Source organism: Hylobates moloch, unplaced genomic scaffold (assembly GCF_009828535.3).
Source record: "Hylobates moloch isolate HMO894 unplaced genomic scaffold, HMol_V3 SCAFFOLD_3, whole genome shotgun sequence".
In the NCBI taxonomy this organism is placed as follows: Eukaryota; Metazoa; Chordata; class Mammalia; order Primates; family Hylobatidae; genus Hylobates; species Hylobates moloch.
Genome location: NW_026652278.1, coordinates 94,449,301 through 94,474,228, shown reverse-complemented (window position 1 = coordinate 94,474,228; position 24,928 = coordinate 94,449,301). Strand labels below are relative to the sequence as shown.

The 24,928-nt window shown below is 36.7% G+C and overlaps 1 long non-coding RNA gene across 1 annotated transcript in view; it reads left to right on the top strand.

The window, feature by feature from the left end:
* Positions 1-24,681, top strand: part of LOC116462030 (uncharacterized) — a 74,745-nt gene extending 50,064 nt beyond the window's left edge. The window contains exons 2-3 of the long non-coding RNA XR_004246231.1: positions 23,115-23,169; positions 24,122-24,681. This is a non-coding gene — a long non-coding RNA (uncharacterized LOC116462030). The remainder of the gene's footprint in view (positions 1-23,114; positions 23,170-24,121) is intronic.
* The last annotated feature ends 247 nt before the right edge of the window (positions 24,682-24,928 follow it).

Below are 24,928 nucleotides of genomic sequence, written 5' to 3'. Positions count from 1 at the left end.
CAGACAGAAAAACCTAAAGACTGCACAAAAGAAAAAAAAAAAACCTCTTAGAGCTAATAAGTGAATTCAGTAAATTTGCAGGATATGAAATCAATATGCAAAAACGGGTAGTGTCTCTACATAACAATAACAAACTAGCTGAAAAAGAAATCAAGAAAACAAGCCCATTTACATTATCTATAAGAATGAAACAAGGCCAGTCACAGTGGCTCACACCTGTAATCCCAGCACTTTGGGACGCCGAGGAGGGTGGATCACAAGGTCAAGAGATCAAGACCATCCTGGCCAACACAGTGAAACCCCGTCTCTACTAAAAATACAAAAATTAGCTGGGTGTGGTGGCACATGCCTGTAGTCCCAGCTACTCAGGAGGCTGAGGCAGGAGAATCGCTTGAACCCAGGAGGCAGAGGTTGCAGTGAGCTGAGATCGTGCCACTGCACTCCAGCCTGGCAACAGAGAGAGACTCCATTGCAAAAAAAAAATAAAATAAAATAAAATAAAATAAAATAAAATAAAATAAAATAAAATACTTAAAAATAAATTTAACCAAAAAGATGTAAGATCACTACAATGAAAACTACAAAAAAAAAACTGATGAAAAAAATTGAAGAGGACAAATAAAATGGAAAGACATTCCATGTACATGAATTGGAAGAATTAATATTGTTAAAATGACCATACTACCCAAAGAAATCTACAAATTCAATACAACTTCTACCAAAATACCAATGACATTCTTCATAGAAATAGGAAAAACAATTCTAAATTCTTCATTAAACCAGAAAAGTCTCCAAATAGCCAAAGCCGTACTGAGCAAAAAGAATAAAGCTGAAAGCATCACACCACCTGATTTCAAAATACACTACAAAGCTCTAGTAACCCAAACAACACAGTATTGGAATAAAACACATAGGCCAATGGAACAGAAGAGAGAACCAAAAATAAGTTCATGTATTTATAGCCAACCGATTGTTGACAAAGGTGCCAAGAATATACATTGGGGAAAGGACACCCTCATCAATAAATGGTGTTGAGAAAACTGGATATTCATATGATGTAGAATGAAACTTGACCTCTATCTCTCACCATATACAAAAATCAACTCAAGATGGATTGAAGACTCAAATGTTAAGACCTGAAACTATAAAACTATTAAAAGAAAACATAGCCAAAACACTTCAGAATGTAGGTCTAGGCAAAGATTTTATGGGTAAGACTTAAAGGCACAGGCAAGAAAAACAAAAATAGAATATACCAAACTAAAAAGGTGCAGAGCAAAGTAAGCAATCAACAGAATAAAGAAACAACCTGTGGAATTGGAGAAAATATTTGCATAGTATTCATCCAATAAGGGAGTAATACCCAGAATGTAAAAGAAACTCTAAAAACTCAACAGCAAAAAAACCCAAATATTTCAATTAATAAATAAGCAAAGGATCTGAATAGACATTTTTCAAAAGAATATATACAAATGGCCAATAAATGTATGAGAAAATGATCAACATCACTCATCATAAGGGGAATGCAAATCAAAACCACAATAAGATAACACCCCAACCTAGTCAGAATGGCTATCATCAAAAAGACACACACACAAAAAAACAAATATTGATTAAGATGTAGAGAAAAGGGAACTCTTATACTCTCTTATTTGGAATATAAATTAGTACAGCCATTATGGAAAACAGCATGGAGATTTCTCAAGAAACTAAAAACAGAGCTACTGTTCCTGCAATCTTGCCACTGGGTATTTATCCAAAGAAAAGAAAATCAGTATATCAAAGTGATACCTACACCTCATATTTATTACAGCTCTATTAACAATAGTCAAGGTATGGAATCAACTTAAATGTCCATCAACATATGAATACATAAAGAAAATGTGGTCTATACCCAATAGAATACTATTCGGCCATAAAAATGAAATCCTGTCATTCACAGCAACACAGTTGAGCCTGGAGGACATTCTATTAAGTGAAATAAGTCAGATGCAGAAAGATAAATACTGAATATTCCCACTCAGATGTTTGAATTTTTAAAAATCCTGGGCTCATAGAAGTAAGGAATAGAATTGTGGTTATTAGAGGCTGGGAAGAGTAGGGGTAGGAGAGGATAGGGAGAGGTTGGTTAATAGACACAAAATTATAGCTAGACTGGAGGAATGAGTTCTAGTGTTCTGTAACACTGAAGGGTGAATTTGATTGATAATAGTTTACTGTACATTTTTCAAAAAGCTAGAACAGAAGACTGAATATTCACAACACAAACAAATGATAAATATTTGAGGTAGAGGATGTGCTGATTACCCTTATTTGATTGCTACACATTGTGTACATGTATTGAAATATCACTCTGAATCCCATAAATACTGCACATCAACTAAATGAAAATAAGTATTGAAGTCAATCAGAGGTTGTGACTCTCCACCTAAAGAGTTGGTGGTATTTGTTAAAAATTGGTATATATATATATATATATATGATTCGTATTTTTAAAAAATCAACACATTCTGAAACGTAGATCATCAGGGAGAAAATACACATAAGAATCCGAGCTAGGATTTTTTTAACGCTTCAAGATAAGAATTTTAAGGTTTATACAAAGCCCCTTTTAAAAAGGTAAGATTTCATCAACACCCTCTTTTAGTAAATTTCAATGTATTATTTATCAATTGATAAGTCATGGGCTATTTTGTTCTTCTGTGTCCTATCATATAAGATTGTTTTAGAAGGAAATTTGATAAAAATCAAATGTGGCTGGACAACAAATGAATTCATTATATTGAAGGTGAATACATGTCTATATTTTAGAATAGATGATTTAAACCAAACATGACAGTATGGAAATTAACATTTTTTTTCTCACTACAGAGAATACTGCACAGTGATATTCTCAAGTCTTATTTCCCAGCTACAATAACATGAATAGATATTGATATAGCCTATTATCTCAGCAATAATGCATATTACAACAAGCGATTACTTATTAGCAGGAAAATGTTTCTCCAGGGCTTAATTTAGAATGCCTGAAATGAAATAACAAAATCTCAGTCTTGGAAGTATCCTCTGTATAGTTATTGTTTAGGGAAATTTTTATTGCTTCACAGCAGTTTAAGATCCTTAATTGGCCAGGTCTTTGAAATGAAAGCATGTGGCGAAGGACCAAGGTCTTGGACAGCTAATGTGAATGAACATATGCAATACTGTAAACCAGGTTTCTTGGAATTATTGGCAGGTTTTGATTCAGATGTAGAAGAAGATGTAGCTATCTCTTTCATGCTCAGTGATTGCCCTAAGACTTCTGGATAGCCTGCTGCCTTAGCAACTTTCACCCATGCCTCAGGATTCTATGTGCAGATGGAAGTTTGGACATGGATGGGTTAATCCACTAAACTCTACTCTTGCATGATCAGGATGCAGTCAAACATCAATTTAGGCAGACTGAGTTGAGGCTGGGTTGAGATGCAAAACCTGGCTGATTCAATGCCTGAGAGCAAGTTGTCCCAGAAAATTTCAGTACCGGGGGAGCTAAATCTACTTTACATTTGACAAGCACCAAAGGAGTGTGATTCTGCAAGTTCTTGTGATACAAAGGTAAGCTTCCAATTTTGAAAATACAGAGGCAAGGAGGAGTTCAGGTGTTCAGGAGTAAGATAAGGATGCAGGTCTGGAACTTCTGAGTCCCAAGGGAAAACCTGATCAAAAAGCATAAGGTAAGAATACATTTACCAGATATAGGCATGCTAGGTCAGAGTAGGTGCTAGCACAGGGATGACTTGATGCTAAGTCCCCAAACTAATACCTAAAGATTTCCTATATTTTCCCTGACCAGAAATGCAATTGATCATGGAGTCTGGGACACAGCTGAATCTCCAGGTAGTCACTATATGGTTCCAGCTGTGGGACAGGAGAGCTTTAGGAGCAGGGAATTTCCAGGTCATTATACCCTTCTATACTTTAGGGCCATTTTTGTGGACTTATTTATCCTTTTCCAAGCAGCTTAATTTTTAGAAATTGATCATAATCTGGAGGCAGTTTTTGCCTTGATTACCAGGTATCTTTTTTGTGATCACTAATGGATGCCCAGAGCTGGAGCGGAGACCTAGGCATCCTCTTCCTGGAACGGCTGCAGCTGTGCTTAGGTCTTACAGATGGCCCAGGGCCCTGGGTTTTTCCTTCTGAGCTTCCTTTAAATCTGCTGACTGAGGACTGAGTAATGGCTGGATATGTCCACGACTGAACTAAATCTCCACCCTTCCAAAACACGAAAATAAATTTCCTTAATGGAACTGCTGGCTAAAGGAAAAGCATCTATAGACTTTTGACTTGTACTTCTCTTCAAAGCTTTTTTCTATGATTCCAAACTCCAGGCTCTCAGTAAATTGCTTAATTATTTGGAAAGGTGCTGAGCCAGCAGCAGGTAGCCTTACTCAGCCCAGATCTAACCACACTGCGGTAGTATGTTGCCCCCATTTCCTAAGCAAGTCTACTGAAATGTAGACCACTCACTCAGATAAACACATCTCTCATGTTCAGCCTCCTTAGTGCAGAATATCAGGATTTTACTTAGAAAGTAAAGGTACAGGCAAGCGAGGAGAGCCTGGAACTCAATGACTAGACACATGAAACACAAAAAGAATGATCTGGTGGGCAGGTGAGGATAAGCATCTTCCACTGCAGGTGAAGAGAAATCCAGCAGAAGAGTGGATCTGATGTTCAGTTGATAGACGCAAATAGCAGGAAGTCAAGAGTAGCACAGTGTAGGGGGAAAAGAGTGATCTTTAGGTTTTTGCAAACTCTAAATAAAATTTTAATACTTCCATTGATTATCCATTCATTCATCCATCATATATGTGTGTGTGTGTGTGTATATAGATACACACACACATATATATGTATATACACACACCACCATGCCCAACTAATTTCATTCATCCAATATTTACTACAACCTACTATGCGTTCCAGTGCTGTCCCAGACATATACCAAGTTCAACTTCTGTTAGAGGAGCCTGGTTTTCTAGGCAGAGGTCAGAATAGGATGAAATAAAGAAACTGCCATTTGTTAAGTATCTACTACGTGCTAGGCACTTTCATATTGATGATTTAATTTAACCATCAAAATAATCCTGTGGATATTATTATCTCCAGTTCTGAAGAATGGCAAGAAAAACTTGTTTCATGAATGTAGAATAAAGAGGAATCAAACCAGAGAAAAGACAGGCATTCATGTGACCTACACAAGGAACAACTTCTCAGTCTCTGTTTACTTATCTGTGAAACCTGTCTTGGAGGATTAGTTGTAAAGAGGAGATTGCATTAAGGAGCAAATATGCCAGTCTTTCCATGGGCTTTCACACCTGGGGAGGGTTGGTAAGTGTGTGTATTCCAAATGCCCATCAGAAGTCTTACAGGAGGATGCCTAGGGAGATTGGCAGAGGGCCCGAATGACAGCCTTGGCAGGATGACATACAGCAATCCTGGCTGGGAAGTGCTGATACTGGACACCCTAGCCATAGGCAACATGGCTTAAGAAATCTAGAGCTCAGCCCCCAATCCGGAGGGACCTGGAAAGCCAAGGCTGGAGTGAATGGAAACCGGGACATTAGTCATAAGCACAAAGCAGAAGCCGGTCACTCTATCTGAGGTTAGGGAAGAACTGGTCAGATGACAAGAGCACTGCTGCATTTCAGCAGGGCCTGTAGCATCAGCCCCCTGCACGGAGAAAGTCATTGTCAGAAGTCATTGCTCCCCTATTCCAATCTCTAGGAGTTATTACTCTCAGTTCTTCCTTCCATGACTCAGCAACTACTCAGCTCTTTCCACCTGTCTCAGACTTGCTTCTCAGATCCCAAGGGCTGACCCTCTGTGTCCCTGATACTGTCTTCTCCCAGCTGATGTGAGCTTGGTTCATAGTAAGCTCACTGGGTGCTGAGTCATCCAATGTCAAGGGCCCTTTGATCTGCCCACCAGACCTGGGGAAGGCTGAGTCACCAGACCTGGGGAAGGCTGAGTCTGCCAGTGGAATAAGTGGTCCCAGATGGGGAAGGAAATGACTGCAGACACAGAGCACCAGGCACTTCCTTCAGGGACCTCCACCCTTCACAGAACATGGTCAGTCCCTGTTGCTGTCCTCTCTCTCTCTCTCTCTTACACACACACACACACACACACACACACACACACACACACACCATTCTTTCTCTCTCTGTCTCTCTCTCTCTCTCTCCAAACAAGTTATAGATATGGTGTAAAGGTACCTTGACAATATTGCTCCATAGGAGAAACCATGCTTGGCTTCTGAATATTATGACTGTTTCTTTCTCACGAGTGAATGAAGGTGAGTGCAGCATAGAACTTAAAAATAGGACTTTCTCTGACTCTTGCTCACTAATTACACGATAATTGAAGAGCAGTGAAGAAAGTTTGTTTTGTTGCCACATAATTCATGTAATAGGTTCTGGATTACATGACAGAATTGTCACATTTCTCCTGGTTTGAACCCCTACCCAGAATCCATCCTGGGAAATTCTCTTCCTTGAACACCCAGCAGGTTTGCACTAATTTGTTGCTTGAACCCATGGCCACAAAACTTCAGCAGAAAAGGTTTTTAGCTATGAGAACAGAAAGAAATATGCATGTAGAGATGAGAATGTGTCAATAATAGAGTATTTGAGTGAGTAGATTCAGGGACAGAAATTATTAAAATGTTATGAAGAATTCCATTTTTCATTGAGAGCATCATTTGCCATATCTCTGAATTCAAGTTCTTCCACTCAATCATAACTTAGATAAACCTTTCCCTGATCATCTCTGTAACTAATAATTTCTTCCTTCTCAGAACTCCCAAAAGCCCTATTACATTTCTCTCGTATCACAGTCATTACTTCGTACTGGGGTAAATCCAAGTTATATGGGGCTTGAAGCTTAAACAATTTGGGGGGACCTCTTTAGGGAAAATAATTGAAAGTGATTAATACAAAATTAGGCATGCAAATGAATATTTATTTAGAATTTGAAAAGTATCTGTAGTTCTAGCTTGTAAGGAGGCTGAGGTGGGAGGATCACTTGAGCCCAGGAGTTCAAGGCTGAAGTGAGTTGTGATTACACCACTGCAGTTTAGCCTGGGCGACAGAGTGAGACTCTGTTTCTAAACAACAACAACAATGACAACAACAAAGAAATTACAACGAAGTCAAATTTTGAAAAAGTTAACAGATACAACAGACATTCCACAATCTAAACAAATAACATTTGTATTAGTCAACTACCTACCACAGTTACTTAACTGTAATATTTTCTGTACAGGACATGGAAAGATAGTTCAGTCTTCCATAATGGTCATAATTTTTTACTGTCGATAATTGGAATGAATAAAACATACAACTTCACACACAGATGCACTTATTCTTTGAAATACTGCTACAGGTTTGTGCCCTAGAAATCCACACATTCTATTATTTTGTGTAATTACCAACAAAAAGAAAACAAACGGATAGTGCATGTATAATTGGAACTGCTTATGCTGTGTTATTGAAAGTATTCCTGAAGTCAGAGAATTCTGGGGTTTTTTTCAGAGAATTGTTTTGACCAGGCACTGATGGGAACAAAATCCACTGTTCAGTTTTATATGTCTGATTAGAAGCATTCTTCCATAGACTAGTTCCTGGCTCCATGCACTTCAAACCTTGTGTCTCCTCCAGCATTCACCTACTTCCTGTGCTGGTTGCAATAACTTTTTGTTTGGCAGCAAAATATCTGTGAGCCCCAGACATGTATTTCAATAAACTCAACTGAATGTGTCTTCAATACTTTGCCTCTTTTGGACCTGAAAAATGTCCTTGGCCATTCTAACAGTAGGGAAAGTCAGAGGAAAAAGAGACAGTAGTTTAATTGAAGATTTTTAAAAAAATTTCACTTTTGCAAATTTTACCAGAATATATGACCACATAAGTATATGTATAGGGTCTCTCCCAGAGTGTTGGAAAGGGCCCATGTAAGTGAGGGGCACCGATGCTCGAGTTTCATTTGCTTCATGGAAAATCTGCCTCTGCATTTACTTTCTATTATAATAATTTATGTACTCATATAATTATGCCTACTATATTTGAGAGCATTTTTACATTTCCAGTTCCAGAGAAAGTTCTTTTTACGTAGAAGCTGCTCAGTAAATTTTGTTGAATTAACTAAGAAATTCATATACATTCAGGGGCAAGTGCAGTTACACGATCTCTCTCCCCACATGACTGAGTGTGCAGAGGAATTCCATGCTGTCCACCTCAAGGAAAATTACAGTTGTGTTTCTCCTTAGAGAGGGCACCAGTCAGTAGCTTTGGTCTTGAGTTTTTCTGGAATCCCAGGGGTTTTTTCCCACCAGTCTCAAGAAAGGCAGAGACTTCTTGGTGAGGATTTCTGAAAGGATCATAAATTTATTAGTTTAAATAAGACTAACAGTATTTTGTCACTATGATTTAAAATAATTATAGGAAGAGATTGGTTAAATTATGTTACATCTATAAAATGGAATACATTATTAAAATGCATGCAATGGAATATTTCTTTTGAAATGGAAAAGCATTCGTAGTATCCCATCAAGTGGATAATAATGCTCCACTTCAAAACCCTCACCAGTTCAAACCTCTACAACCAGTTTTTTGTTGTTGTTCTCCCAGCGTGCCTGCTCAAGAACCCCATGGCACTCTCTCTTCTGCAATTTCAGTGGTACTTCCACCCACTCATCTCCCCACTTTCTACTTCCCTCCTATCCAGGTTGGATTCCATGGTCCATTACTCCAACTACTCTCTTGCAAATACTCTAAACTCCCTTGGCCCCTCCTTGTATCTTTACTCTTTTGAAAATATTTACTTTAGGCCGGGTGCGGTGGCTCATGCCTGTAATCCCAGCGCTTTGGGAGGCCAAGGCGGGAGGATCTCGAGGTCAGGAGATCGAGACCATCCTGGCAAACACAGTGAAACCCCATCTTTACTAAAAATACAAAAAAAATTAGCCAGGCATGGTGGCGAGCGCCTGTAGTCCTGGCTACTCAGGAGGCTGAGGTAGGAGAATGGCGTGAACCCAGGAGGCAGAGCTTGCAGTGAGCCGAAATCACGCCAGCCTGGGCAACAGAACGAGACTCCGTCTCAAAAAAAAGAAAGAAAGAAAATATTTACTTTATTGTGGTAAAATACACATAAAAAATTTGCCATCATAACCATTTTCTAGTGCACAGTTTAGTGGTATGAAGTACATCCATGTTGTACTTGGTGGCAATCATCACTACCGTCTACCTCCCAAACTCTTTGCATCTTGCAAAACTGAAACTCTATACCTATTATTTATTTAAAATTTCAATTTGTATTTTAGATTCAGGGAGTTCATGTGCAGGATTGCTACAAGGGTATATTTCATAATGATGAGGTTTGGGGTAGGACTAAACCCATCACCCAGGTAATGAGCACAGTACCCAATAAGTAGCTTGGCCTCCCTTGCCTCTCTCCTTCCTCCTCTTTCCTGTAGTGACCAATATCTATCATTCCCACCTTTATGTCCATGTGCACCCAATATTCAGCTCCCACTTATAAGTGAGAACATGTGGTATTTGGTTTTCTGTTTGTGTTTTAATTTGCTTAGGATAATGGCCCCTGGCTACATCCACGTTGCTGGAAAGGATATGATTTCATTCCTTTTTATGGCTGTGTAGTATCCCATGATGTATATGTAACTTTATGTAAATATGTCAACTTATGTAAATTTGTAAATTTTCTTTATTGAATCAACCTAGGTTGATTTCTTGCCTTTGATATTGTGAATAGTGCCTCGATAAACATAGGAGTGCATTTGCCCTTTTGGTAGAACAATTTATTTTCCTTTACGTATATACCCAGTAATGGGATTGCTGGTGTGAAATGGTATTTTATTGTAGTTTTGATTTCATATTTCTGATGATTAGTATGTTGAGCATTTTTTTGTGTTTGTTGGCTGCTTGTGTGTCTTTTGAGAAGTGTCCATTCATGTGCTTTGCCCACTTTTTAATGGGGTTTTATTTTTTGCTTAATTGTTTACGTTCCTTATCATTTCTGGATATTAGACCTTTGTTGGATGTGTAGTTTGCAAATATTTTCTCCCATTCTGTAGTTTGTCCATTTACTCTGTTGATAGTTTATTTTGCTGTTCAGAAGCTCTTTAGTTTAATTTGGTCCCATTTGTCAAATTTTGTTTTTATTGCAATTGCTTTTGAGGACTTAATCATTAATTCTTGCAAAGGCTGATGCCCAGAAGGATATTTCCTAGGTTTTCTTCTAGTATTTTTATAGTTTTAGGTCTTAAATTTAAGTCTTTAATCCATCTTGAGTTAATTTTTGCATATAGTGATAGGTAGGAGTCCAGTGAAACTCTGTACCTGTTACACAATAACTCCTCATTCCTTCCTCCTGCTAGCCCCTGACAACCACTATTCTTCTTTCTGTGTTTATAATTTTGACTACTGTAGGTACCTCATATAAGTAGAATCATGCAGTATTTGTCTTTTTTGTGACTGCCTTATTTCACATAGTGTAATAACCTCAAAATGTACCTGTGTTGTAGCATGTGTTAGAGCTTTCTAACTTTTTAAGGTTCTGTGATATTCCACTGTACGTACGTATATACCATATTTTGCTTATTCATTCATTCGTTGTTGGACATGTGGTTTGTTTCCATGTTTTAGCTATTGCAAATAATGCTGCAATGAAAATGCATATACAAATATTTCTTTGAGACCCTGGTTTCTTTTTTAAAAAATCTTTTAAGTTTAGGGGTACATATGCAGGTTATATAGGTAAACTTGTGTCATGGGTTTGTTGTACAGATTATTTCATCACCCGGCTATTAAGCCTAGTACCCATTAGCTATTTGTACAGATCCTCTCCCTCCTCCCACCCTCCACCCTCCATTCTCAGATAGGTCCCAGTGCTGTTGTTTCTCTCTATGTGTCCATGTGTTCTCATCATTTAACTCCCACTTGTAAGTGAAAACATGCAGTATTTGGTTTTATGTTACTGTATTAGTTTGCTAAGGATAATAGCCTCCAGCTCCATCCATGTTCCTGCAAAGGACATGATCTAATTCTTTTTTATGTCTGCATGGTATTCCATGGTGTATATATACCATATTTTATTTATCCATTCTACAATTGATGGGCATTTAGGTTTATTCTATGTCTTTGCTATTGTGAATAATGCTGCAATGAACATACACATGCATGTGTCTTTGTGATAGAATGACTTATATTCCTTTGTGTATATACCCAGTAATGGGATTGCTGGGTCAAATGGTATTTCTTTTTTCAGGTCTTTGAGGAATCACCACACTGTTTTCAACAATGGCTGAACTAATTCGCACTCCCACCAACAGTGTGTAAGCATTCATTTTTCTCCACAACCTCACCAGTATCTGTTATTTTTTTGCCTTTTTAGTAATAGCCATTCTGACAGGTGTGAGATGATATATCGTTGTGGTTTTGATTTGCATTTCTGTAATGATCAATGATGTTGAGCTTTTTTTCTTATGTGTGTTGACCTCATGTATGCCATCTTTTGAAAAGTGTCTGTTCATGCCCTTTGCCCACGTTTTAATGGAGACCTTGCCTTCAGTTCTTTGGGGTATATACTAACAGGTGGAATTTCTGAATCCTATGGTAATTCTATTTTTATTTTTTTTAGAAACAATCACTTTTTTTTACAGTGACTATAGTATTTTGCATTCTCATCAACAGTGCACAGTGTTCCAGTTTCTCCAAATCCTTACCAACACTTGATATTTTTGGGGTTTTTATACTTTTAAGTTCAGGGATACGAGTGCAGGTTTATTACACAGGTAAACTTGTGTCATGGGGGTTTGTTGTGCAGATTATTTAATCATCCAGGCATTAAGCCTATTTTTAATAGATGTCATCTAAATGAGTGTGAGGTGGCACCTCATTGTGGTTTTGATTTGCATTTCCCTAATGATGAGTATGTTGAGCATCTTTTCATGTGCTTATTGATCACTTGCATATCTTCATGGGAATAATGTCTATTTAAGTCTTTTGCCCTTTTGGAATCAGGTTATTTTTTAGATTGGGTTTCAGAAGTTCTTTGTATGTTCTGAATATTAATCTCTTTTCAGATATATGATTTGAAAATATTTTCTCCAATTGCCTGTGTTGCCTTGTCACTCTGTTGATAGTGTCCTTTGATGCACAAAAGTTTTTAGTTTTTATGAAGTCCAGTTGGTTTTCATTTTATTGCCTTGCCTTTGATGTCACATGCAAGAAATTCTTGCCAAATCCAAGACTGTGGAGTTTTACCTAATGTTTTCTTCTAAGAGTTTCACAGATTTATCTCTTAGCTTTAAGTCTTTGATCCATTTTGATTTAATTTTTGTATAAGGTAGATAAGGGTCTAACTTCATTCCTTTGCATAAGCATATCCAGTTTTCAAAAATTTGTTGAAAAAATTCTTCTTTCTCTGCTGAATGGTCTTGACAACCTTATTGAAATCATTTGACCATATAAGCAAGAGGTTATTTCTGGGCTCTCTGTTATGTTTAATTTGTCTATGTGTCTGTTTTCAGGCCAGTATCATGCTATTTTGATTGCTATAGCTTTGTACTAAGTTTTGAAATCAGGAAGTGTGAATCCTTCAGGGATTTTTTTTCTTTTTTAAGATTGTTTTGGCTATTTGGGGTCCCTTGAGATTCCACATGAATTTTAGGATGGATTTTCTATTGCAGACAAAATGATCACTGGAATTTTTATAAGGATTGCATGAATCTCTAGATGGCTTTGGATAATATTGACATTTTAATAAAATTTTCTTCTTATCCATGAACATGGAATGTGTTCCATTTATTTATGTCTTTTTAAACTTTTTTTGGCAATATTTTGCAGTCTTCATCATACAAGTCTTTCATTTCCTTTGTTAAGTTAATCTCTAAGTATTTTATTGTTTTTCATGCTATTATAAATGGAAGTGTTTCCTGACTTTTTAATGATTGCCATTCTAAGTGGTGTGAGATGGTATCTCATTGTGGTTTTGATTTGCATTTCTCTGATGGCCAGTGATGATAAGCATTTTTTCATGTGTCTTTTGGCTGCATAAATGTCTTCTTTTGAGAAGTGTCTGTTCATATCCTTTGCCCACTTTTTGATGGGGTTGTTTTTTTCTTGTAAATTTGTTGGAGTTCTTTGTAGATTCTGGACATTAGCCCTTTGTCAGATGAGTAGATTGCAAAAATTTTCTCCCATTCTGTAGGTTGCCTCTTCACACTGATGGTAGTTTCTTTTGCTGTGCAGAAGCTCTTTAGTTTAATTAGATCCCATTTGTCAATTTTGGCCTTTGTTGCCATTGCTTTTGGTGTTTTAGACATGAAGTCCTTGCCAATGCCTATGTCCTGAATGGTATTGCCTAGGTTTTCTTCTAGGGATTTTATGGTTTTAGGTCTAACATTGAAGTCTTTAATCCATCTTGAATTAATTTTTGTATAAGGTGTAAGGAAGGGATCCAGTTTCAGCTTTGCACATATGGCTAGCCAGTTTTCCCAGCACTATTTATTAAATAGGGAATCCTTTCCCCATTTCTTGTTTTTGTCAGGTTTGTCAAAGATCAGATGGTTGTAGTTATGCGGCATTATTTCTGAGGGCTCTGTTCTGTTCCATTGGTCTATATCTCTGTTTTGGTACTAGTACCATGCTGTTTTGGTTACTGTAGCCTTGTAGTATAGTTTGAAGTCAGGTAGCATGATGCCTCCAGCTTTGTTCTTTTGGCTTAGGATTGACTTGGCAATGCAGGCTCTTTTTTGGTTCCATATGAACTCTAAAATAGTTTTTTCCAATTCTAGGAACACTTTTACACTGTTGGTGGGACTGTAAACTAGTTCAACCATTGTGGAATTCAATGTGGTGACTCCTCAGGGATCTAGAACTAGAAATACCATTTGACCCAGCCATCCCATTACTGGGTATATACCCAAAGGATTATAAATCATGCTGCTATAAAGATGCATGCCCATGTATGTTCATTGTGGCACTATTCACAATAGCAAAGACTTGGAACCAACCCAAATGTCCAACAATGATAGACTGGATTAAGAAAATGTGGCACATATACACCATGGAATACTATGCAGCCATAAAAAATGATGAGTTCATGTCCTTTGTAGGGACATGGATGAATCTGGAAACCATCATTCTCAGCAAACTATCGCAAGGACAAAAAACCAAACACCGCATGTTCTCATTCATAGGTGGGAATGGAAAAATGAGAACACATGGACACAAGAAGGGGAACATCACACACCAGGGCCTGTTGTGGGGTGAGGGGAGGGGGGAGGGATAGCATTTGGAGATATACCTAATGTTAAATGACGAGTTACTGGGTGCAGCACACCAACATGTCACATGTATACATATGTAACTAACGTGCATGTTGTGCACATGTACCCTAAAACTTAAAGTATAATTAAAAAAAGATAAATAAACAACAAATTTTATTTGGATTTTAAAAAATAAATAAATAAATGGAATTGTTTTCAAAAACTTCCCTTTCAGATTGTTCTTTTTTAGTGTATAAAGATGAAATTTATGTTTGTATGTTAACTTTGTATCCTACTTTGTATTCTGCTACTTTGCAGAATTCCTTTATTAGTTCTAACAGGGTTTTTTTTTTTGTGGTGTGGAATCTTTAGAGTTTTCTACATATAAGAGCATATTACCTGCAACAGAGGTAATTTTACTTCTTTCTTCCCAATTTAGATGCTTTTGATATTTTTTCTTCCCTAATTGTTTTGGCTGTGGCTTCCAGTACTATATTGAATTATTGAATAAAAGTGGTAAAAGTGGGCATCCTTGTCTTGTCTTTGATCTTAGAGAAACAGCTTTCAGTCTTTCACCACTGAGTATGATGTTTTCAGTGGGGTTTTCATATATGGTCTTTGTTATGTTGAGGTAGTTTTCTTCTATTTTTTGTTTCTTGGGTGTTTTCATCATATAATTGTGTATAATCTTGTCAAATGCTTATTCTGTTTTAATTAAAATATCCATGTTTTCCTCCTTCTTGTAATATACCATTGTAATATGGTATATTACAATGATTGATTTTTTATATGTAGAGCCATCCTAGCATTCCAGGAATAAATCCCACATAGTTGTGATATATAATCCTTTTAATATGCTGCCAAATTCAATTTGCTAATATCTTTTTGAGGATTTTTGAAACAATGTTCATAAGGGGTATTGTTCTGTAGTTTTGTTTTCTTGTAGTGCCTTTTCCTGTCATTGGTGTCAGGGTAATGCTGGTGCCAGAATGAGTTATGAAGTGTTTTCTCCTCTTCAATTTTCTGGAAGAGTTTGAGAAGGATTGGTATTAGTTCTTTAAATGTTTGGTAGAATTCACCAGTGAAGCCATCAAGTCAAGGACATTTCTTTGTTGAGAGATTTGGATTACTGATTCAATTTCCTTACTAACCACAAGTGTTTTTTGATTGTCTAACTCTCTGTGATACAGTCTTGGTAAGTTTTGTGTTTCTAGGTTTTTTTATCTAGGTTTTTATCTAGGAATTTTATCTAGGTTGTCTAATTTGTTGGCATATATTGCTCATAGAATTCTCTTATAATCTTTTTTTTTTTCACAGAATCAGTAATAATGTTCCTATTTTCTTTCCGATTTGAGCAAATTGAGTCTGCTTTCTCTTTTTTTCTTAGCCTAGCTAAAGGTTTGTCAATTTTGTTGATCTTCTTAATCATTTTTTGGTTTCATTGATTTTCTCTATTATTTTTCTATTTACTTATTATTACTATTTTCTATTCATTTATCTCTGCTCTAATATTTATTATTTTATTCCTTCTGATAGCTCTGGGTTTAATTTGTTCTTTTTCTTCTAGTTACTTAAGTTGCAAAGTTAGATTGTTTATTTGGGATCATTCCTGCTTTTTAATGTAAGCACTTATAGTTATAAATTTCTCCCATAGCACTGCCTTCCCTGTATCCCATATGTTTTGGAATGTTGTGTTTTGTTTTCATTTGTCTCTAAGTATTTTCTTTTTTTTCTTGTGATTTCTTCTTTGATCCATTGGTTGTTTAATAGTGTATTAATTTTCACAAATTGGTGAATTTTCTGGTTTTCTTTCTCTAATTGATTTCTATCCTCATCCTGTTTCGGTCATAAAAAATACATCGTATGATATCATCTTTTAAACATCTGTTAATACTTAATTTGTGACCTAACTAACCTATGGTTTGTCCTGGAGAATGTCCCATGTGCACTTGAGAAGAATGTGTATTCAGTGATTATTGAGTAGAGTGTTCTGTATATGTCTGTCATAACATTTTGCTTTATTGTGTTGTTCAAATCCTCTATTTCTTTACTTTATCTTCTGTCTGATTCTATCCATTATTGACGATGCTAAAATCTCTTTATTGTGGAACTGAATTATTTCCTTGTGTCCACTTATTTGTCTTTCTTTTATTCTTTTTTCCCTTTTCAAAAAATGTGAAGTTTTTAAAATACCCACTAGAATATAAGCTCCATGTAGCTGAAGACTTTTGTCTATTGTTCAGTGCTCTATTTGTAGTTCAGTGCTCTATCTTTGGTGCTAGTAGTTTGGGATATACTAGATACTCATTTTGAATGAATGGACATGGGAAAGTACAAAATTAATATAGAAAACACATTGTACCCAATGCTTTATCAAAATTTGAGATATTACCATATTTGTCCCAGATTTGTCTTTTAAAAAATTAAATATTACAGATAAAGTTGAAGCCCCCTAGATAACCTTCCTGGATCTTATTCACCTCTCTCCATCCCCAGTGATAGCTGCTGTCAGTAATTTGGTGTTTATCTTTATCATGTAAATTTTTTTACTTTTCTACATATTTAGAAATCTCCATAATAATGTATAGCATTGTTTTGAAGGATTACAAACTTTATATAAATAAATGACATATTTTACATATTGTGATTTTCTATATTATGTTTTATGAAATTTTTTCTTCTATGTTATATTTATGAAATTAATCCATGTTGATACATGTGGCTCCAGTTCATTCATTTAAGTGGTATTTGCTTTTTGGAGTTTTTTACTTGCTTGTATCAAAATTTGTTTATCTATTCTCCTACTGATGAACATTTAAGTGGTTTCCTGATTTTTGCCATTTCTAGCACTGCTACAATGAACATTCGTATAAAAGTGTCCTTGCACAGCAATCTTCAAATGTTCCTCTGTGAAGGATCTTTGTTTAGGGCTGGAAAGCTGGTGCACAGGGTATGCAGAGTTTCATCTCTAGTAGATATTGTCAAATTATTCTCCAAATATTTTGTGCAAATTAACATTCCCAACAGAAATATTTGAGAGTTCACCTTGCTTCACATCCAAGCCACCATTTGGTATCATCAGGCTTAAAGTAATTTTTTTCATCTTTTTTTTTTTTTTTTTTTTTTTTTTTGAGACGGAGTCTCGCTCTGTCGCCCAGGCTGGAGTGCAGTGGCGCAATCTCGGCTCACTGCAAGCTCCGCCTCCCGGGTTCACGCCATTCTCCTGCCTCAGCCTCTCCGAGTAGCTGGGACTACAGGCACCCGCCACCACGCCCGGCTAATTTTTTGTATTTTTAGTAGAGACGGGGTTTCACCGTGGTCTCGATCTCCTGACCTCGTGATCCGCCCGCCTCGGCCTCCCAAAGTGCTGGGATTACAAGCGTGAGCCACCGCGCCCGGCCATTTTTTTCATCTTATGATGTGAAGTGGCAACTTACTTTTATTTTGCATTTCTCTGTTTACTAGAAAAAGTTTAACAATGTTTTGTATGTTCATTGGTCATTAGGCAATCCTCTTCTATAGACTGCTATCTAATATAACTGTCTATTTTTTATTGAGTGATTTCTCTCTCTCTCTTTTTAATTTGCAGGCAATCATATACGCTGGCAACTAATCCTTTGTCAGCCATATGCATTGTAAATACCTCCTTTTGGTCTATGTTTTATCTTAACATTATTTATAGTATCTTTTTTATAAAGAAGTTTTATAGTTTAATGAAGCTAAATTTATCAGTTTTTTTTCTTAATTGCTTAGTATATTGTTCAAGAACTCTCTCTCCACCCTCAGGTCTTAAAGATATTCTCGTATGCTATTATCTAAATTTTTAAAATGCTGCTCTACACATTTAGTTTTTAATTCAGTCTGGGGAATGAGGTAAGAATTAAATTTCATCTTTTTCCATATGGACAACTAATTGCTCCACCACCATTTTATTACCCCACTGATTTGTAATGTAGCTCTTATTACATTTCTCTGTATGCATGGTACTGGGCTCTATATTCTATTCCACTTGTCATCTTGTCTGTCTCTGTGCCAAAATCACATTGTAGTAATCACTATAATTTTACAAAAGTTATTCATCTCTTTCTCACCTTGTTTGTCTTCAATTTTTTTTTTGGGGGGGGCTATTGTTGTCCTTTTCTCTACCATTTAAATATTAGGGACACTTGTCAAGTTAAATATAAAACTCTGATGGAATTGCATTGGATTTATAAATAAATTTGGAGAGAACTGCCATCTTTATTATAGTGAATCTTCCCATCCGAAAACATGGTTTTTACTCGGGATTCTCCATTTATTTAGGACTTCCTTTACTTCAATAATGCTATATATTTTTTCATTATCTTATACATCTTTATTAGATTTCTTCTTAGGTAAATTATAGTCTTTGTTGTGATTGTGAAAAGTATGTTTTTTGTATTGCTTTTCTGGTTACTAGAGTGTCATTGATTATGCTACGCTTTGTATCCAAAAATCTAGATCAACTCTCTACTTTTAGAATCATATATTGGTTAATCATTAGAAATAATACCTCTTAGATTTTATGTGTATGCAAATATGCTTCATATTTCTTTCCAATTCTATACCCTTATGTTTTTATTTGTCTTACTGGATCAACTATAACCTTTAGTACATTACTGAATAGAAGTGGTGACATAAAATATCCTTATCTTGTCTCTGACTTTAATGGTAATGCTTCTAAATTCTCATCAATAGGCAGGATTACATAGATTTTGGATATTAGGTAAATAAAATTCACTTCTATTCCTAGTTTAATTTTTTTAAATTATGATGAATATTAATTTTTCGTCAAATGCTTTTTCTGGAGTTACTGAGATAATCATAAGGCTTTTCTTAATGTCTAAATATGGTATACCATATCAAAAGATTTTGGAATCTCTTCTTGAAACCACCCTTCCATTCCTGATATGAACCCAACTGGAACATAAACACTGCTGATTTTGGTTTGCTACCATTTGAATTAGAATGTTTTATCTCTCTGCTGATAAATGAAATGAATCTATAGTTTTCTTCTCTTATATTTTTTTCTGATCTCAAGATTACACTAGGTTTGAAAATGAGCTCTGTGGCTTTTCCTCTTTTCCAGCTCCCTGAAATAATGTACATAAGTTAGAGACTATCCATACTTTGAAGATGTAACACCCAGCTGTAAAATCATCAGTACCCGGTGGCTTTTTGGTGGGGAAGAGTTTTGGTTACTGACTTCACTTCTTTAACAGCGATTAGACTATTCATATTGTCAAATTTTTCATTCGATTAATTTTTGTAATTTATTTTTAAAGAAATTATTTCATCTAAAATTTTAAATTTGTTACTAGTAGTATTTTGTGGTTTTAAAAAAATCTCTATCTGGAAAAATAGTGGTTCCCATGGTGGGGTGGGGAGAGGAAGTGAGGAGATGTAGGTCAAAGGATATAAAATAGCAAATATGTAGGACGGACAAGTCTAGAGATTTAATGTGCAACATGAGCACTACAGTTAATAAAATTGTATTAGGATTTTTGTTAAGTAGATTTTAGTAGCTATGTGAGATGACAAGTATGTTAATCTGCTTCACTATAGTAACCACTTGACTATATGTATCCTACAATATCCTGTCGCAAATCTCAAATATACACAATAAAATGTATTTTTGAAAAACACATAGATCTATAGGAAAGTCCCCTATTTAGATGCTAATATTATACATTTGTGCCTTTTGTATTTTTTCTTGATTGTTCTCTTGTTGTTTTTTTCACATAAAAAGCTTTTGGTTTTATTTATCCTCTCTATTGCTCCTTTGTTTAATTAATTTCTATTCTTTATTATTTCTTTTCTTCTACATTTCTTGTGTTTATTTTGCTTTTCTTTTTCTAACTTTTTAATCCAATTGCTAATTTATTTTAACATATCTTCTTTCCTTCCCTCCCACCAAGACGGAGTCTTGCTCTGTCGCCCAGGCTGGAATGCAGTGGTGCGATCTGGGCTCACTGCAACCTCCGCACTCCCGGGTTCAGGCGAGTCTCCTGCCTCAGCCTCCAGAGTAGCTGGGATTACAAGTGCATGCCACCGCACCTGGCTAATTGTATTTTTAGTAGAGATGGGGTTTCACCATGTTGGCCAGGATGGTCTCGAACTCCTTGACCTCGTGATCTGCCCACCTTGGCCTCCCAAAGTGCTGAGACTACAGGCGTGATCTACTGCGCCGGGCCAATATATCTTATTTCCTAAAGATGTCATTTTGTGCTATAAATTCACCTCTGACTACTATAACTTTAGCCATTTGCTATGTAGTACATTCATTACTGTTTAATGCTACATGTAATTTCTATTGTGATTTCCCTCTTTAACCTGTGTTATTTAAGTTTCCAGGCATATGTTTTCCTGCTGCATCAAATGGCGGTTCTACTTTTAGTTCTTAGGGAATCTCCACACTGTTTTCCATAATGTTTGTACTAGTTACATTCCCCTCAGCAGTGCAGAAGTGTTCCCTTTCACCGCATCCTCGCCAACATCTATTTTTTTATTATTATTATAGCATTCTTGCTGGAGTAAGGTGTTATTGCATTGTGGTTGTGATTTGCATTTCCCTGATCATCAGTGATGTTGAACATTTCTTCGTATGTTTGTTGGCCATTTGTACATCTTCTTTTGAGAATTGTCTATTAATGTCCTTAGCCCACTTTTTGATGGGATTGTTTGTTATTTTCTTGCTAATTTGTCTGAGTTCCTTTTAGATTCTGGGCGTTAGTCCTTTGTTGGATGTATAGATTGTGAAGATTTTCTCCCACTCTGTGGGTTGTATGTTTACTCTGCTGACTGTTCCTTTTGCCATGCAGAAGCTCTTTACATTCATTTTTAAAAGAATATCCTGTAATGACAGTTTATGATTGGTTACTTCTCTAAGTCTTTGTGATCACAAAAATGTCCTAATTTTATGCATTTTAATAGTTTTGCTTGGTATAAAATCCTCGATTGAAAGTTAATTTCTCTCAGCCCAGGAAGATAATCACTGTCTTCTTACATCTTAAGTCCACTGTCCATCTATTGAGTGTTCCTTTGCATGGAATCTGTTCTTTATTTCTGATAGCTTTTAATATTTGCCTCTTTTTTGTTGTTGTTCTTCAATTTTACTATGTTGTACATTTATTTTTATTTATCCTGCTTGCTACTAGTGTGCTTTTAATCAGAGTACTCCTGCCATCTTACAATTCTGGAAATTCTCTGCTTTTATTTTATCACATATTGCTCCTCCATCCCCCTTTGCTGTCACTCCTATTAGGCACATGTTATAGAACTTACATCACTCTATCAAAATCCCTACTCTTGCCCACAAGGTTGTACCAATAATGTTTTGCCATCATTCTAAATGGAAAATTAAAATAAAATGTAATGAAATGTTTATATTTTCTTAACGAAAAATGCTAATTCAGAAATACAATGTGTCACATTTGTATTCCAAACCAAGGAAACACTATAAGATTACTGCAAAATCCTGTGTACTATATTACACTACAAGGCTAAAAATATAATTACACATTGAATTTGATAAACAAAAAATCAGAAAGATTCTTGAGACCTGAAATTTATAAGTGACAATAACATCACTTATCTCTAACTTCAAACTAGTTATACGACATTTTTAATTGTTGAAACCTGAAGTCACTAAAAATTTGTTGGTACATATTTATAGAAGCATGTATTAATTCTATTTGTGTTTGTCTATGGGTATATGTATATATATTTGTGTGTACATATATATATATAAATCTTATATAAAATAACACACTCCAGTTAGGACACTCCAGCAGTCCTAACTTAAGTTTTCTTTATAACCATCATTATTTCATACCAATTTTTAAATAACAATGTTAAAAAACAATATATTGCCATCTGATATATTGTTTGTCTATTTTCTTCCTCTAAAATGTCAACTCCATGAGGGTAGGAACTTAATCTTTTTTGGTCATTACTGTATTGCCTGGAACACTTCCTAACATGTAGTACTAATTCCTTAAATATTTATTGAGTGAATGGTAACATTTTTATATGTTCCAGACCTGAATTTGAGTTAAAATTGAGCAAGAGAGAGACTTTCATGAAATATGTTAACTAGAAGGGTTACAGGTAAACTGTGGGTCCAGATGGATCGTAAAGCTGAGGAGTGTGGAGTGTGTGGCTGAGAGAGGTGGAACAAATTAGGCAATGCCACAAGTCAGAGGACTCAAAGAGTGTGTAGTTCTGGCCACGACCGAGGTCAATTGAGGAAAGCTAGGAGAGGAAAGCCGGCCAAATGTTTGGGGGTGTACAAACTTGTTCAAGATTAAGCCTGCAAGCTTAGATGCAAGTATATAAAGAATCTGATGGATGGCTGCTCCAATAGAAACACCCTACATGGGGTCTGCAGCCATACCACCCTGAACGCAGCGAGTCTCATCTGATCTGGGAGGCTTAGCAGGGTCAGGCCTCAGTAGTACCTGGAAGGAAAATGAAGCACACAGGATGTGTCCTTCAATAGGTCCCATTGACATTCAAACTCCTTAGTGTGGCACACAAGGCCCTTCACATTCTGGTCTCCCTGTCCAGCCTCCTCTATCATCACTCTATTATTGATCTAAAGTCGGCTCCATCCAATTTGGACTAATCACACGTCCCTGAACTGCACATTCACGTTTTTCACAGGCTTTGGCCTCTTCCTTTCCTCCTGCACAGAATATTACACCTGGTCTCTTTACCTTTGTTTTCCCCTTAAGTCCCCTGCCTATCCTCTCTTTTCTTTCAGGTCTTCGCTGAAACATGGGCACTCATGGGAAGTGCTTTCTGCTCCCCAGGCTCAGGTATGGTGCCTTTCTGATGTGTCTCCATAACACCACTCACTCTTATGTAACAATCGTCATGCAGTTCGGAAATTGCCACTCTTGAGGTCTGTCTTTCCAACCAGTCAATATGCTCCTCAAAGACAGGGATTGGGTTATGTTCCGGCACCTGACACAACAATTTTTTTTTTTTTTTTTTTGAGACAGAGTTTCACTCTTGTTGCCTAGGCTGGAGTGCAATGGTGCGATCTCGGCTCACTGCAACCTCCGCCTCCCAGGTTCAAGCTATTCTCCTGCCTCAGCCTCCCAAGTAGCTGGGATTAAAGGAACCCACCACCATACCCAGCTAATTTTTTTTTTTTGTATTTTTAGTAGAAATGGGGTTTTGCCATGTTGGCCAAGCTAGTCTTGAACTCTTGGCCTCAGGTGATCTGCCTTGGCCTCCCAAAGTGCTGGGATTACAGGCGTGAACCACCATGCCTGGCCTGGCACAACAATTGACACATAGAGGGCACTCGGTCAATAGTATTGAATAAATGATGAGTGAAACAGTATGAATGAATGAACGTGGACAGTCCAATAAGGCTGTTGGATCATAGGCAGTGTGAAGAGGCATGGTTATTTAGTTGGTTAAGTCTCAAGCCCACCAAAGAAGAGTATGTGTTTGTTGCAGGAGTCAAGGGAGCTTTAGGGAAGACTGGGTGGCCTTGGTATCCCAGTGGAGTTGCTTTGAGCAAGGTTAAGTCAAAGGTAGGTTAAGGATAAGGCAGGGCAAAAACATCAGGTAGCCAGAGTTTGTCTTTGGAAATTCCAGCCTTTCTTTTCTGGTGATTTCCCCAACCCCTGCTGCAGCAGTCTCTTATTTACTTTTGACTCAAACACCAAATTCCCTCCTACTACTCTTTCTCCTTTCTACAACACCAGCTCTCTAGATATCTTTGTTCCTAATTTAATTTTTTTTTTTTTTTTGTAGAGACTGAGGTCTCCCTATGGTGTTGCCCAGGCTGGTCTTGAACTCCTAGCCTCAAGTGATCCTCCTGCTTCAGCCTGCCAAAGTGCTGGATTACAGGTGTAAGCCACCTCCGGACATCTTATCTGTGAAATTTTAGGCACTGATCAGTGCAGAAAGAGCCATGAACTGCAGGATGTTCTCAGAGACTCTGACATTATGGCCCACAAGAAGCTGCCCACTCAGCTTCTAGTCAGTTAGGCGTGGACTTCTCAATCACAAAATGAAGACTCAGAGAGCCTCCCAGGAGGACACAAAGTCAGCCTCAGAGAGGCAGGGAGGTGTTACAGAGGGAAGTGCCTGCTAGAATTTCAGTGGGTTAGGTATGCTCTTTAACGATGCACAAATTCATAGGTATACATTTTCTGACAATTGGACTCTATTATTACTCTCGAACCAGCTGTTCTCCAGGCTGTTTCCTATAATGGAAGGGATACTTTGAGTTTATATCCTTTCAATCCTACATCCTCAGAAATCTACACTGATACTAATAAAGGGACTCATTTCTCCTACAAGAACCCCTATGCGAGAAAAGTATGTTTGGCTATTGCCTAATGCACTCATAATAAATATACACGGCCATTAAACAGAGCAAAAGTCCTGGTAAGCCTGCTATTTGGAGTAATTGTAGATTGTGAGTGGACATTTTAAAGAGAAGCTTACAAGTTAGTTGTACTTTCTGGTAGTAATTACCTCCCACAAACATGACTCACTTCGGCAGTTTAAATGCAAGAGTTGGGTGTCCCAAAATCAACAGTTTTATAAATAAAT